This window comes from Haliaeetus leucocephalus, unplaced genomic scaffold, assembly GCF_000737465.1.
Source record: "Haliaeetus leucocephalus isolate CR32 unplaced genomic scaffold, Haliaeetus_leucocephalus-4.0 Scaffold362, whole genome shotgun sequence".
In the NCBI taxonomy this organism is placed as follows: domain Eukaryota; kingdom Metazoa; phylum Chordata; class Aves; order Accipitriformes; family Accipitridae; genus Haliaeetus; species Haliaeetus leucocephalus.
This window is the reverse complement of record NW_010972798.1, coordinates 4725125-4738845: the sequence shown is the minus strand read 5'-3', so window position 1 is coordinate 4738845 and position 13721 is coordinate 4725125.

The window sequence follows — 13721 nt, the reverse complement described above, 5'->3', positions numbered from 1 at the left end:
GTCCAAAGCAGGTGAGGTGAGCTCACCACCTGCTTACCGATGCCCAAGTAGCGATCTGCCCCTCCTGGCCAACTCCCCCCAGTTTATATACTGAGCATGATGTTCTATGGTATAGATTATCCCTTTGGCTAGTTAGGGTCAGCTGTCCTGGCCACGTTCCCTTCCAGCTTCTTGTACACCTGCTCACTGGCAGAGTATGGGAAACTGAAAAATCCTTAACTTGGGTAAGTGCTACTTAGCAACAACTAAAACATCAGTGCATTATCAACATTATCCTTACACTGAATCCAAAACACACTGTACTGTAAGAAGAAAATTAACTCTATCCCAGCCAAAACCAGGACAAGGTGATGGCATTATCGTGCATATTCTGTTTTCAAGGTTAAACAAAGAAGTGTACAAAATACGCTTAGCAAGAGGTAGAACTACCTGAGCCTTAGGTCAGACTTTTAGCTGAGCATTCAAGCCCTTCTGCTATGCTTTTTGTGTGCTGTGTATGTAAATTACCTCAAACAGAAGCAATGTAGAAAACTGAACTGTGTCAATGACTGTGAATGGTTCTACCTGATTTTTGTAGAAAATCTAAGGATGGTAGACCTAAATAATCAATAAAATTAGGGTAAAAATCTTTGTAAAATACCTGTGGAAGTACGTATTTATCAGTTTTACATATCCCAAGCTAGATCACACTGAAAGGATGGACAATTCAACAAAATATTTGCCTGGAATGTATTTAGATCCCATAGCAGGAAGCCGAGTCCAGATAGATTCACACTGGAAATGAGGCATATGTGTCTATTAGGGTGGGTCATTAAACATTAGCATATCTAGGCAAGAAATATGTGATATTTCACATGCACAGTAAATTGAGGGTTTGTCTATGTAAGACTACACATGTAATCTGAATTAACATCGACAAGTTAAAGGATGTGATGTAGGAACTACTTAGGGAATATGGTTGGCTGTTGCTGTAAAATGTCAGACTAAAAGACTAGAACAATCTCTCTGGCTGGAAAATACACGAGTCTATAGCAATAGCTCTGTCCTGTATGTGCACAGCAGACAGAGAACAAGAAGAGGTTTTCATTCTACTGCATATGAAGATATTAATGGCACTGTCTCACCACCAATTTTCACACGATTAGATAGTTAGATCATGTCAAATCTTGGCTCATCACCAAGACTACTTGCCATAAAATTTATCACATCAGAAGAGGGACGTCCACATTAAAGTAAAATTTGAAGATTGTCTAATACGTAAGTTTGTGAGACAGAGTCCTTATCCACAGAAATAGTGTTGTCAGCAGCGCTGTTTGAATTAAAGCTGCAGATTGGATCTAGTCATTGATGCTGATCTCAACTTTTATGTAGGACATAAATTGAATACATTACATTTTCTAATACGCCAGGCCAGCATTCTCTGACGCAGATACCAAAGCTGAAGTAAGTGGGAGCAGGCAGTGTTTTCCAGCCTAAGGTGTCAGGCCATTAGAAATTTCAGGTTCCTAAATGTAAATGTAGTATAGATATCCAAGTTGAAAGATGTCTCAAAAATATATCCAAATATATATGTATTATTCTGACAACACACTGGAATCAGTTATTACTGCTGACACTGTGCCAACCCAGTGAAGCAGTCTTTTGATGTATTTCAAGAAACATGTTAAGTTCAGTGTCCTGTAACTGCATCCGTAACCACCAGCCTCTTAGGAAAAAACTTGAGAAGGCTGTTTTTTCTTTTTTAATCGTTAACTTTGCACTCTTGTGCCTTCCTTCCTCTCTAAGCTTCCTTTTTGTGTAGATGAAACCTAGTGATGCAGTGTTTGCCTATAGGCGTCCTTTTTCCTGTGAACATAGAGAACCCTGAAGAACAAATAAACTGTTTAAGTTGCTGATCCTGCACGTTTGCAAATTCATTGGGAGATTTGGCTCACATGTAAGGACACAAGGATCCGGCTCCTAGGGAATAAACGTCAAAGAACATGAAAAGAAAAGCCTTAGTAGGCACTGGGACTATAAGAACAAAGAGTGCTTCCAAACTGCAGTAGTGAAAACCACTGGGAAATGTGGAATAGTCTGACAGAAGCAGTAAGAATGATGGTTCTGAGTCAGGCACTGAATCAGAAAAAAAAAAAAAACCCACAAAAAAAAACAAAAGGAAAAAAAAAAGAGGCTTGATCCAAGTGAATTAAAGCCACTTATATTCCTGGAAATGAATTATTTCCTCTTTATCAAAAAGGAAAAAAGACAAAGAGGTTAAGAATGTAATTATATGTTGCACAAAGAATTATATGGCAATTCTGACTCTCGGGCTTACGTTCAGGGTACTAACCAGAACTCTGACACACTGACTGACTTTCTGTAGTGAGTCTCAGCAACGTTGCCTGCACTGCCTATTTACTTTTTAGTACTTCCTCTTGGAGGCTTTCTTTTAGTCTATGTTTTCAGCAGGCTTTTAGAGGAAGCTCGGGGTATTATTTTGTGTCCAGAATAAACAGAAGGGACAGTACTGTCCTCTGTGCATAAGCTCTCTCCTTCCCTTGTGAATTTACAAATACTGTAGAAAAACAAAATGATCACAGAAATAGTGTTTTGTTAAATGATCACTCAAAACTAGTGCTGGGGACTTGGTTTCTTGCTTTGTCAATGAGTTCAAGTGTATCAGGTACATAATTTACTGTTTAAGTTGTGAAGGCCTTCACAGAAGTGCTGAAGCCTATGAACCATCTCCCCCCTTTCCTGTCTTAGGCTGAGAATATTTTCATTCCATTCATCTCTGCTTAGATGCAGAGTGTCTGAAGACTGTTGCAGAGTATCTGTTTTCAATGCACATTGATGTTTTGCCAGTCATATGTCAGGAGGGAGCATCCTCCCACTGGTATGAACAATATGACCATGAAAGAAGATGAACAGTAACTGTATTATGTCCTCCAGAAGATGGACAGAAGTTAGAGGGAATGTGTTTTTGTGCACTGTTTCAGGGCCTTGCTCATCAGTTGCACGGCACTGCTAAATTTGTTTCCTAGTGTTTACAGATGAAATTAAATCAAGGTTGTAAAACAGAAAATTGTGTTAATGTGCTTTGTAGATTGATGATGACAGACATACCATAAAACGCTAAAAAAGAGATCAGCTGCAATTAGTCTATAAAGAACCTAATCACCAATATGAATTTGACAACCAAGATTTCAAATAGATAACTTCATTCTGTCCTATATACTCACTAAGAATGTCTTTTTGTGTTGATTTTGTTGATGGGTGGAGGTTGGTTGGAAAGAATTGTATTAAGATTCAGTTATTTGTAAAACTGTATCATTTAATAACAAAAATCCATTTGCTTGTGGACGCATTTAGGTTGCTGCACTGAACATACCCAGATTCCTATCCTTAGTCCTCAAAGAGGGTCTCTTTCATTCTTAATTGGCTGAAGAGTAGAAAAGGACTGGGGCAATTTCCTACAGACTTTTTTCTGGCTCTGCTGGTATGATGCCCTAAAGTAGATAAGACGCTGCTATATCACAGAGACCACTGGGTTAAATTAAGCAGGATGTAATTAAGATTACAAAAACAACCCCTAAAGTTTTACAGGGTTGCAAGCAGCATTATCCCTCATTATCCCAAAGAAAGTTTATTTCTCTCTACTTCCCTTGAGAGAAGTGTTAAAAATTGCCCTATTATGGGATGAGGACTGCCCAATAGATAGCCAGAAAAAGCAATCTGAGAACTAGCATGGCCAGCTGGAGCCCAGCCAGTATGACTGTGACTGGTGATCCCCTGAAACAAAACCGTGGAGCAGAAGCTGCTGCCCGCTGCCGCTGCAGAAAGCATCCCGCAACAGGTGCCACCTAGAGAAGCCAGTGATAGCCTGTCCTGCAAGAGCCTAAGACGAAGCAAGATGAATGGGAATGAAAACCAGGAAGGGGAACAGCGGGAAAAGGAATTCATCTTTATTTTGTGTGCTGGGAAGATCAAACCGCATTGCACTGTTGCAGTGTTTTGAAGTACGTTTTGTCTTAGGACCTGACTCTCCTTATGCCAATGTAAGTCATCAGTTTAATACACAGTGATGCAAATAAGCACCAGCCCCTTGCTTGCCTACTCGTACACACATTTATGTTGGATGCTTGCTTTTTAGCACAGTAGTGAACCAACAATGCTAAAACACCATATGTTTTGCTGTGTCAAGGGAACCAGCTATCACCGTAGCCACGTCAGTAAATCACATTACAACCCTTGGTCTAACGACAGTTGTATAGATCTCCAGCTCTCTACTGTTTGTCACTAATCAAGAGTAGTCTGATGATAATCATGCAGGGACATTATCCCATTTGATGTTCTTTCCCTCTACCTTAGCTAATCGTTTCTACAATGCACACACAGGCCAGCATATCCTGACTTCTCCCATTCCTTTTGCTATCTTTATTTTTCTTTATTGTAGCAGAAAAAATTGAGAGATCAATGAGGTTATTGTGCCAGATCTATTGCTCAACTCCCCAGTTTCCTATTGTGGTGGGATCTAGCAGGAAACTTGAAGAAATCCAAAGAACAGTCAAATCTCTTCTCATATTTGCTCTGAGAGGCCTACCCTGCTTGTATAACAGGGATAGTTGAACATGATTTGGCCTTAAAAGATTACATATCTTTTTATTACAGTATGCCTCATCCCAATGGAGACAGTGTTAGGGTTTGTATTAGTACTACTGAGTGCTCTTGCTTTCTCTTTCTGTTTTATCAATGCAAAACAAATAGATAAATTCTCTTCCCTGTTACAGGTGCTTGAAACTGCAACAAATTTCATGAAGTGAATTGAATTGTTTAGGATTTTAGTCAATGTAACTGCAAAATTTGACAGCCATCTTAAAACCATTGTATTTATTTTTAAGATTCAAAATTTATATTAATAATTTAACAATTGTAGGGAATATCCTGTTATATTGACCTTGAAAATGTTATTAAACAGTAAATACAACATTTGCTTGCTAAAATGGAGAGATGAAATGCTCAGTCACTTAGAGCTTCATATGATAATCATCAGGAAAACAGCTCCTTTTTTAAATGTAGCTGTCAAACTGACAGGTTGCAAAAGAAACAAATTCCCAGCTATTCAGTAGTTACAAAAGATCAAGATAATCCAGTTTCATCAGACTGTCAAAGAGGGGGACTTGAATTTGTTGAATTCAAATCAGTTTTTTTCTGTTTGCTCACTTGGGCTGGTCCTAACCACAGGTTCATAAGAAATTAATAATAAACTTTTGAGCTGTTACTCATTCCAAGATGGCACTGAACATCAAATATCTGTCAATTACAAGGTGGCAGAGACTTGAATAAAAATGCAACTGCCTTTTTTGAGAAATGCTTTGGATTGGTCACAACTGCTTTGACCTAAGATGCAATTCTCTGTAAGTGCAGATAGCAACTGATCCTGGCAATTTCCTTAGGGGAATTTTTCCAGGGGTATTTGATGTAAGCAAATGTCTCTGAAAATAAGCTGTGGATGCACTATGAGCATCATTTAGAAGTCTTTTCTGAAAAAGACACCTCTGTGTCTGCTGTAGTTTAGACAAGATTGTATAACTTTATCAGTGCCTGGCCCTTTGTCCCTGTCTGTCGCTCAGGTCCACCACTCTAGATTAGCCTTTTATTCTTAGGAGCAGTGGAAACCTTGGTTTTTTTCACGTGCTTGTTAGTGAATTTGCCAAGATACTCGGGACTTCTTTGCAAAGGTGCTCCTGCTCTGCTGATTGACATTCAGCATGGGCAGGCAGAGCAGGCCAAGGAAAGAAGCAAGAAGCCAGAAAGGAACAAAAACCTTCAATTTCTGCGTTTTTATTTGAAACGTCTTTGAATCAGCAGCTCTGGGCCCTTCCCAGCTCTTGAAGGAATGCCAGTTCAGTACAGTGAATAAGGTGTGTGCGGGGGCGACTGCTTCTCTGTCAGTTGTGAGAAGCTTTATTTTAAAAAGTGCCTCTTTTTTTGCAAGCGTTACAGAGGTTTGAATGGTTCAGAGAAGCTGGTAATGGTTTACGGAGGCTTTCTTGTTTATGGCCTGTTGCCCAGTCAAATCCAGCCCAGGTCATTAATTACTAGAAACTGTTACCATGTTAACACAGTCTGATGGATGATGTGAACTGTGCCTGAGTCCAGTTTCTACCAGAAAAAGCATCACAGAAACCAGTATTGCTGTTGTCCCTAACTGACTCTCTCGCAAGCAGAGGAGGACGGAGCTGTGCCAGCAAGTTCATTCGGGGCAGAGCCGAGCTGAGGCATGCAGCTGAGCGCTGTTGTAGCAAGCTTCCTCCGCTGCCGCACATCCTTCCCTTCTCTGCAAAGAGAGAACATTAGCCTGCGAAACTGTCAAGCTGATGCCTTCCCCAGCATTGAAATGACAAGCAGTGAAAACGGGCAAGCAAAATGAACAAAAATAAGGAGCACCTTGGCTAGGGAGCACTGATATCTTCTGGTGAAAGATACACAGAAGAGCATGAATGGTTTCATTCAGAGTTTTGGACCCAAGCCCTGTGTATATGAGGAAAATCATTAACACACCATTAGCAGTCATGCGTTAAAACAGAAATTACTTATTTATTGTAATATCTAATTTTATTTTATAATGTTTTTACTGTTTCTTTTTTGCATTTTGCTTATTTGGACTCTTGTACTGGTCATTGTCACTTGGCTTATATTGAATTTCACTGCTTTGTTTGCTTGTTTGTTCTTCCATCTGAAAAGCTCTTATGTTGGGTAACTTGCTCGGCAGTAAGGGTGGAAGGAAGGCAGGTGGGCAGGCAATCTGAATTCTGATTTTGGCTCTGCTACTGTTGCTTGGCAAGCTGTTTACACCACTCTGTGCCTTACTTTCCCACAGAAAGAGACTCACAGTTGAAGATCAGTTTAAAATCTTTGATAAAAAAGAACTATGAATCTACTAGTGCTATTTACTGAAGGAAAACACAAATGAAACCAAGTATTTTATTCCATGTGCTCCTTAAAGTGTATATGAATTGATTAAGCCCAGTAAGCCTCTGTTCTTCATTTTCCTTTTTTTGAATTAGGTATAAATGTTCAGTCAGCATTGATGTACACGTCCAAACCACTATAGACATCTTAGCCTTCGAGTTGTAAAAAATCACAAACATTCTAGATTCTTCAGCCCATTTAACAGATGTGATAAGCAAGTATCAGATCATCGTAACTACTGAAACACTTAGTTACACTACAGATCGAACCAGCACTGCAGAGAGTATGTATTGCTCTCTCCCTAAATTTCAATATTCTCTCTATTCCTTCACCCTCCTGATTTATTTTGGATAAAGTGTCCACCAGCAAGACACAGTAGTTTGCTATGGGCACAGTTGCTGTATAATTTTATATTACTTGCAGTCTTTTAAAAATTGATGCAGATAACAATAGAAGCACTTTTGTTTCTCTACCTAGGCCAGGGTGCCATTTCCAGTATCATTAATTCGCTACAACTGAAACCCTTTTCCCTCAGGAATGGCTGGGGTCATGGCAACAATGTTGATGGAGATGCAGGTTAAGAGCCAGGAGTTCTTCAGCAGTATGCTGAAAAGCTTACTAAAAATGGTCTCTGTTTCTCTGTAGACCTGGAAACCCAGCCTCTTGTATCAGAATTCCTCCTTCATGACCATTAAACTCTTCAGGTACCAAAAATTCTGTAAGTTAAATGCAAAACTTAAAAATTGCAAGCTTGAGTAATGCTCCTGACAACTCGGTGTAAGCTCAGACTCAAAGTTCTGAGGAAGGTGAAACATATCTGTACTTAGTCTAATATGCAGCCCTTGACTGTAGGGAAAATTTCTTGCTGCAATACACCTGAAGGTTAGCGTAGATTCCAAAACTGAAGAATAAATAACCTTTGCCATCTTTACCATAATGCAACTGCAACTCACTGAGTTAATCCTTAGTTCATTTACTGATCTTCACCAAAGCGTTTGCCAATGTGACACACCTGATAGCTTCGTATTCTGCAGTCTGCAATTAGCAATGTTGAACTGTGTTCAATGGGACAGTATTGTATTTATATATAGTGGGGTTTAGCTGTGTAAATGCCTTCATTTGTTGGTGGCACTATGCGAATACATATACTAAAAAATACTATACCTATTATTTTCTAAGATATTGGGTAGCAGTGGACTGCATGAATCTTTCATTAAAAATGTGAAAAGTAGTTTGATTGTGTTGTGATTGGAAACAAGCTTATATTTGTAAGAATTTCTAAAGCTAATTAATGGACATGATAAGCTTCTTTAGTTGGCTTCCTGTCTTGTTGCATAAAAGGGCCAAACAATCTCTAAACAGACTGAACAAAATAATACTTCTTTAATACTTATTTCTTCCTAATTCCACACTCCTTTACTATCCATGTCAGTTATTGAGTGCTTTGTTAAGCCCCTTTCATGACTGTTCACATTTTGTCTTTTGTCTCCACTCATTCCACTTTATACCTGGAACACAACTTTAATGTACATTACGCTCTTCATTTGTTGAAGAAGTAACTGAAAACTCACAAAAAGTGATCACTTGGTGTTCTATGTGCAGTTAACTAGTCCTTGTTTGCTCCCTATTGCACACACTGTAAAATTCTTGGGGTTTAGGACTAGGTTAGGTATACGGTAAAGTAATTGTAATTTCCAAAGCAGGATCTAGAAAATACCATTCATAATAGTTAGGAGAAGAGCTATTTGGCTGAAAAGGGTTGGGAGATTTTTCAAACTGAGAGTTAAAAAGGGATCTTCATTGTTTCTGCCCCTCCCATCTGCTGTTCCCTGCAGCTGAAAATGGGGCAGAAAGCCAACATCATGACATTTGAGCAGACAGCAGTTTATGGAAGCGTCTATTACAATTCCACACCCACACCCTTAGTAGAAAGGAGCCTTCTCCCTGGCCATTTCAAGCAAAGTTGCTGCCAGAGAGTTACAGTTGTTGTGAGGCTTCATCCCCTGAGTCTGGGATTTGTAGTTTTTCTATGTGGGTTTTAAATACAGATTCCCCTTCCTCTGCTTGCTTACTCCTCTGCCTCTCCAGGAGGAATCAAAAGAATTTCCAAAATATGCTGTAGAGTTTTCTCAGCCCTCACGTGCCATTATTACAAGTGGGTTGGACTGTGGCATCAGAGAATGTGCAGAAGCATGGTGATTAATATAAGCATTGTCTTTTGCCTCACTTAGTGATCTTAAACATAGGTGGAATACCTTGCAAATCGCAGCGAGCAGGTGAAACCCGCTACTGATCTCAGTGTTGCAGCTGGTCTTAGAAGGGAAGAGTATAGATCAAATGGCTTTTTCAGCCCGTTTGATTTTTGTTGCTGTTCTTTTATGATGAGTACTTTCAGCCGTTCCACAAGTATCCTTCATCATTTTTTCTGAAAGAAATATTTATATGTATTATTCATAAATACATGCATAGATATAGGCCGTATGTGAAGCATATATATCCACTCCCCTTTCTTCTATTTAAATAGTGTTCAGTAATTGTTCAGTTCTCTTTAAAGGATGAGTCACCTGGCTCACTCTGGAGTCAGGAATCTAGACTCAAAACTGTAGCTGCACACTGATCCAACTGTGTAGCTTGATCAGTTATTTTACTGGACCTCAAAAAATAAATGCACTTTCCGACATACACCATTTCTTCAGTTTCCTAAATAACAAGAAAAATATTATTACTGTTTCTCCTTACATTCTTTTTCCTTGATTTTTTAATTAAATATTAGAGAATAAGCATGTGGATATAAAAGAAACTGAATTATGCTGGATTGGCAGCCCTCGAAACTGAAGTTCACTGTTTCTTGGTAGCACAAGGACAGTAGTGAAACACAGCAAGGATACTCCCCTCCACCTGCCCAATTAAACAGTGATCCAAAGACCGGAGCCGGTGGTGAGCAGCTAGTGCAGCTGCCATACACATTCTTTCTTGGACTTCTAGAGAGAGATGTACACAACGTGAACTAAACTGCCACCTTAGATGCATTTCACGTAGAGCATCAGCTGGTGTGCAGAGAGATCACCGCTCCTTGGTGCTGTGAAAGGTCACCCATATGTAAGCAAAGCAACTGACAGAATGACAAAAGATGATCTGTCATGCTTCAGTTGTGTGGCTGAGCAAGTGGAGGGTTCCTGAAATGAATGAATGAATGTTATACTTCAGTAAGAATAAAACCAGGAGATTGAAGGTAAAGCAGTAAAACATTTGCTTTCATATTTAGGAATGAATTGAGGAAGGGATATCTCAAGGTGGTCATGTTTTCCCGTCATGTATATAGAATGTAAAGATAATGTGTAATCCTGCTTAACAAAGTAATTAAAATATATCAGTAAATTAAATGAACTTTTAAGTCTCTGGCTCTTCATATGGCTTGAATAAAGAAGTGAGATGGCTTACTTCTTATAAGTAAGGGGTTAATCACCGTTTTAATTCCTAGATCTGAAGAGAAAGATGGAAATGTAAGGGGAAAAAGATGTAGATTAGCATATCTCACCTGAACAGCTGTGTGGATTGCAGTAGCAGAAGTGTTGTCAGACATAGACAAAGAATGAGGACAAAGCAAAAGGAAAGTGTACATACTGTGGGAGCCGCCTGATTTAACCAGTGAAAAAATGATGAAAGGAAAGCAGTGTTGCCATTACAGAGGTGTCAAGAAGGTGGATTGCTACATCGATAAATTAGTTCTGAAGTCTGAACGAGCAATTTATTTTTTCTTTTGTTTTCCTAAAGTCAGTTAAGGGAGTGGTGTGATTCAGTCACACCAGTGGAGGGGATTCCCTCTGGATCTTTGTCTCTTGGTTATCTGTTTGTTTGGTTTTTTTTACTTTAACTTGCCCCCTGAACAAACATGATTACTTCGTGTATAGCCTGAAGTGTTTTGGGAAGGAATTAGATAATGGGCTTATGAGACGTGGGGGCTTTCTGGAACACGGAAAGTACCAGGCTGACAATGACCTCTGCATTTCTCTGGAATCAAGACAAGACATGCATGGATTTCAGCGGTATTTTTAGCCATTTAGATTATACATGTGCCTGTCCATCTTTATGCCTTCTGGTCTCGGGCCCTGCCAAGGCTGGAGAGGTTTTTTAGAAAATGTTTCATTGCTTCCTAGAACCCATTCACTGTTCTAAGATGCAGTGTTTCACAAGATTTCCATCAAAAGGGTGTTTAGGGTGCTGCTGGAGCTATCTTGGCTGAGGTTTTCAGTTACAGCTGAATCAGCACAATCTCCAAACACGTTCCCTTCCTCTACCTTCCCTTTGGAGATGTTTCAGACTCATTGGGCAGGAATCCAAGCACTGGGGGCCTCCGGTAGTGTTTAATCTATCAGAAACCGAAGTTGCTGTGTTGGCTGTAGTAACTCATAATTCAAAGAGAACATGTTAGAGAAACTGATCTAGATATTGATTTTAAAAACTCATCTGGCACTGTATCTCAACATTTCTCTTTCACTGCAGAACAAATTGATTCCTTATACATATTCGAAAATAATACAAAGCTTATCACTGAACCGACATAAGAATAGCTCCATTAGGGCTAGCTCTGATTTTGCGGAGTAGGGTTTGGCATATGAAACCAGTGATCAGAAGCAGGAACTGGATAAAAACTGGTTGTAAAATATTGCCAGTAGCAGAACTGGGGATTTCTGTTTCATTAGGAATTCGTAACTTCTTCATACAATAAATGACTAAACAGACTACACAATGGGTGAGATGAGCTTTATAAGGAGAAGCAATTTCTTTTATTTATATCGGTTGGTCTGAGAAAAGATATTCCTCCTTGCAAACTTTGTTTTGCTGTTAGCGTTGGAGCACCACAGCTGCAGCAATGCCACTCCTGCAAGATGAGTTCCCCTGCTGAGAACCATCTCCTGTGTGCTTCATTTTCCTAGTCTGCAACTGAAGAAACTTCCCTGTCTCCCAAATGAGTCATGAGGATTAATTATGTAATTTTTATAAAATGTTTTAATTTGCTCCACTGGAAGGACAAAGACTGATAATTTCATAATATGTAACTACCTAAATACCATCTGAACTTTTCCGGCGCTTTGCTTACTGCCTGTTATTTTCCAGAGCTGTTTCAAAACAGAAGATGAGAAATGATGTGCTCGTTCTGGGACCATATCTTGTCAGTAATCATTACTCAGAGTTCTGAAGATTGAATTAAGAAAAATGTAAGGGAACAAGCATAGTTTAAGGGAGAACTATCCTTGTGCCAACTTCTCCCTTTTATAAAAGGAAAGCAACTTACACAGTGGTATAGTGGCTCTGAGGAAGTTTTTTTTCCTCTTCAGGTGTGGTCCAACAAAATCAAACCCATTCCTTGTTGATTTTTGCTATGTGATCACTCATTAAATGCAAAGTAAACATATTGCTGAATCACATCTGTCCTTTGGATGAACGGAGGACAGATGTATTGCAGTGCAGGAAAGCACAACGTAGACTTTGCAACCAGGACAAAGCTATTAAAATAATAGGTTTGAGTCAGTTAAGGGAAATGCATAAATGATTTTTAAAACTGATTTAAGGTAAGCAATGAGCTCTTTCGTTACAGTACGTACTGTACGTTCCAGTGTGTACTACCGTTAACACTGAGCCATTTATCAGTAATACACTAGTAGCTCAACAATTGCTTTGCCCACAGTAGTTATGACACTCGTGTAAAATGTTTTACAAAAATCTTGAGACTTTGTGATGCTGATGGTGTGGTAGGCCCACGCTGAGAAGACGGATGATGCAGGTGTCCCATCTTTAGTGTTGGAGCCCTGACCAGGGCTGCCTTAACGTTGGCTGTGCTGAGGCAATGACTTTCTACGGAGGTGTCCCTGCAGCATCAAGGTCAGCGGAGCAGGCAAGACTCAGAGAAGGGGTGGCCAGAGCATTCCACAAATTAGCTATTCCATATATTCCCAGGTCTCACGTTGGCTGTGATCGTAGTTTGGCAATTTGATCGTAATTGGATGTGGAAGGGCAGACAGATCTGCACCGAGACCGATGCACCCTTGGCAGTCAGTCTCTGATGGTCTTTCTGCTTTCCACATGCCGGTATAAGGACGGGTGTACCATTAAGGGATATAGGATCCCAACTTTGCGATGAATGCATGAGATCCGAGTATCCCTTCACACACATCGCTTCTACCTCGTTACTGATCTGCAAGGTTCACCAGAGTTACTCCTTGCTACTAAGCAAAGAGAAACACCGCAGCCCACCGGGCGTTGAGGGCGAGGTAGGACTTTTCTCCATCGGGTCCACACAGACCAGGGCCGCTCGCCAGGAAGAAGCTGAAAAGGCGCAGTTTGGGGCCTCGCCCGGTGTCACCTCCCGACACCCGTGGGCAGCTCCACAGGGTCCCGGCAGCCCCGGCCTACGCCTCCCGGCCAGGCCGGGGCCTCGCCCTCCTCCCCAGGCCGCTCCAGCGGAGCAAGGCAACGTGGCCGTCGAGTACCGGGGAGCCCGCTCGGGAGGTGAAAGGCTTTACGGAAAGCGTGCGCCGCTGCCCTCGGCTCCCGGTAAAGGAGACGTTCCGGCCGCAGCCGCGCTAACGACTCGGTGGGCACGGTGCGCTGACCCCCGCCCCGGGATGCCTCCCGCTTCGCCAGCCGGGCCTCTTGCCCCCGGCTCCGCACCAGCCCCTGCCACCCCAGACAGGCCGAGGGTCACCGCCGGCCTGCAGGGACAAGGACCGGCGTCCGCCGGCAGCCCTCGGCCGAGCTGCTGC